The sequence below is a fragment of the Microcebus murinus genome, chromosome 18 (assembly GCF_040939455.1).
Source record: "Microcebus murinus isolate Inina chromosome 18, M.murinus_Inina_mat1.0, whole genome shotgun sequence".
NCBI lineage: Eukaryota > Metazoa > Chordata > Mammalia > Primates > Cheirogaleidae > Microcebus > Microcebus murinus.
In genome coordinates, this window is record NC_134121.1 from 7,246,567 (window position 1) to 7,250,370 (window position 3,804).

Sequence of the window (3,804 nt, forward strand, 5' to 3'; positions counted from 1 at the left end):
GATTCTTGATTTGCTCATTTGAATTGAAAGAGGTCTCCTTAACCCCTAGGTACCCTAAATTTGTTTCTAAGATTTTGATAATTTTATTTTTTACATTCAAGTCTTTAATCCCTCTGGACTGAATGATTATCTGTAGAAGAGCAACTTCAAATGACTGTTAACCTACAAAAGGATTTTGAATCTAAATATTACCAGGGAAATGCAAATTAAAATAACTAATTAGATGAAATGTCCACTTGATGGAGTTGGCAGAAATTAAGAGATCTTTTGCTATTGAGGTTTGGTAAATCATTTACTCTTACTTAAAGATTGTATAACTTATATTTCCACCAGCAATCCAGCAATATATATTTAAAATGTTAACTATATATATATATATATATATATATATATATATATATATGTATATATATATATATATATATACCCTTAGACCCAGCAGTCTCACTTTTGGGAATCTGTCCCATAGAAATAAAAGCAGCATTAATTCATAAGAATATAAATAAATAAGCATATTTAATGAAATATTGTTTGTAGTATGGGGGAAAGGCCCAACTGGATACAAAATGAATGCCTATGAATATGGGAATGGTTGGATAAATTATGATATATCCATATTATGGAACTATGTGAGAGTAATTTTAAATATGGGTTATATCTATATCTATACTAGCTGGCTTTAGTGTATTTCCACGATGTTTTGATAAATAATGCTTTATAACAGAAATGTATATATACAATATTCCATTTTTGTTAAAATAATCACACGGTTATTATGTATTTTAAATATTTATGTGATTAGCACATGGAGGTAGGTATGGAAGAATATATACCAGGCTGTTAATATTTATTACCTTGAGAGAAGTGAGAAAAGAAGTAGAGATAAGGGGGGAGTGATTGTAAAAATAGAAAAATGTAAATGCACCATGTTAATATAAAGCTGTGAATGTAATATTATGTATTTATATGAAATTTTGAGAGAGACAAATGAAGGGCTGGTCTCTAAAAATTTACTGGTGGTTGTTTCAGTGTTGGTGGAGTATCCATTGTTTTTTATTTGTTTGACTTTCTTTTTCTGTATTTTTAAGTTTTTCTATACAGTGCATATATAATATTTACATAAATAGGAAAAACCTTTTTTGTTGTGAAGCTAATTTATTGGACACCTACTATGTGCAGGAACCTACCCTAGCTGCTGGATACACATTGGTGGGGGAGAGCTGTTCATGCACCTGAGAGTATGGGAATTGGTTCTGATGTCACCTAAATTCCAAAAAAGTTACTAAGCACCTTAATCCTATCACCCATGGGTTTCACTTGTAGAAGGTGATGGAAATTACAGATAGATGAAAATAGATTGAAGAATATCTGGAATTCACGTCCAGGCTTTAGACCAGACAAGGCTCAGAAACTAGTCTCACTTTCAACATGGCACCAAAGGAAAGGTCATAATGGCAAAAGATGGTGAATTTGCAGAAGGGTCTGTGTACAGCTTCCGAACTTTGCATGATGAAGTATACAGAGAGGAAACAGCCAATAACTCCCAAGTCTGTAAATGAGGGCTTGGAAGTTCTGGGAATACTAGGGAATATTCCAACTAGGAGAGGCCTATATTCAAAATGGGAACCCAGACGCTGTGGCCTGATACCAGAATGCCCTAACAGGCCATGGACTGGATATCCAAAAAGGACAAGGCATGGTAAGCTACATTTGATAGAGCCTAAGAAAAGATCAAAAATCCCTCCCACAATGCCAGGGTAAATATGTACTTAATATTGGGAAGAGGATATTGGATGAAATGATATGAACTGTCTCCCATTATAAATGAATAATTTAACATTGTAGTTAAAGTGATAATTTCTGATTGGATTTTATTATAATAGTGAAATTTATTAGCCTCCAACTCCTGGGCTCAGTCAATCCTAGCTAGGACACTAGAAGTGCATCCCACCATGCCTGGCTAATTTTTTTTATTTTTCAGAGTCAGAGTCTCACTATATTATCCAGGCTGGTCTCAAACTCCTGGCCTCAAGCGATCCTCCTACTTCAGCCTCCCCAAGCACTGGGATTACAGTCATGAGCCACTGCACCCAGCCAAGACTTATCTTCATTGAAGATATTTTAATGTACCACTTTCTGACTGAAACGTTTGAGAGTCAGACCCTGAGATACTATCCTTAAGAAGCCCTTGTATCAAGCAGTTGTTACATCATGATACCAAGTCTGTTGGTTGCTCCTTTCCACCTCCTAATCCTCACCACACCTCAACCCTGCCTTACATCACAGCCTTAGAGACAAGCAAATAGAGGAGCATGGTCAGCAGGTTCAAATGACATAAGAACTGAAAAGTGTCCATTGGATTAGGAGCTGGGGATGACACAGGCCGACTCAACTCCAGCAGTTTCAGTGGAATGGCAAGGTGCCAAAGCCTGGTTGTTTGTATACTGACATTTCATTAGGAGTTTAATTTGCATTTCCTCAGTGAATAATGATGTTGAGCCCCTGTTTAGATATGTGTTGGCTTTGTGAATATCTTCTTTTGAAAAGTATCTGTTCAAGACTTTTGCCTGTTTTTTTATTGGGAACTCTTGACTTTTTGTTCATTTGTAGGATTCTTTATATATTCTGGATACAAGATGTATTTTAGATGTGTGTATTATAATATGATCTCATCTGCAGCTCGCCTTTTCGCTCTCTAAATGATGTCCTTTGATGAACAGAAGTTGTTCATTTTGATGAGGAATATTTACCTTTTCTTTTATGATTAGTGCTCTTCTTGCCTGGTTTAAGAAATATTTTCGTAACTCAAGGTGATGAAGATAGTTTTCTACCTTTTGTTTTACATATCTCCTGTTTTACTTTTCACTTTTTTATCTATCATTCATCTGAAATTAATGTTTATGTATGATATAGTGTAGAGGTCAAAATGAATATTTTTCATTACAAATAAAAAACGTATTCAACATCATTTATTGAAAAGGTCAACTTCCCTCTTTCCCTTGTATTGCAATAGAACATTTATGATAAATCAGATGATCATATGTGTGAGAGTCTTCTGGACTATCAATTCTGTTTTATTGTTCTGTTTCTTTATATTGTATTAATACCAAATGTTCTTAATGAAAACTGGCAGTACAATTGAAACCCTTGAACAATGCAGAACTTAGGAACACTGACCTCTTACTCAGTCAAAAATCCATATGTAATGTTTGACTCCCCCAAGACTAAACTACTAATATCCTAGTGTTGAGCAGAAACCTTCCCAATAACACGAACAGTCATCTAATACATATTTTGTATATTATATTTATTATATATGTTACATATACTGTACTCTTACAATAAACTAAGCTAGCAAAAAGAAAATTATAAGGAGGACAAAATATGTTTACTATTCATTAAGTGGAAGTGGATCATCATAAAGGTCTTAATCCTCATCTTCACATTAGTAGACTAAAGGAGCAGAAAGAGGAGGGGTTGGTCTTGCTGTTTCAGAGGTGGCAAAGGTGGGATAAAATTCACGTATAAGTGGGCCCACCCAGTTCAGACTTGTGTTGTTCAAGGGTCAACTGTGTATGTTTTCTAATTTTGTTCTTGTTTGAAATCATCACTGCTATTCCAGGTCCTTGGCATTTTATATACATTGATGAATGATTTTTTTCAATTACCCCACACCAAAAAGCTGGTATTTTGTTGGCATTACATCAAATACTTAGATTAATTTTGGAAGAATGAAGGCCTTACCACTATTAAGACATTCAAACTATGAACATGCCAAACATTGTCATTTATATAAATATTTTA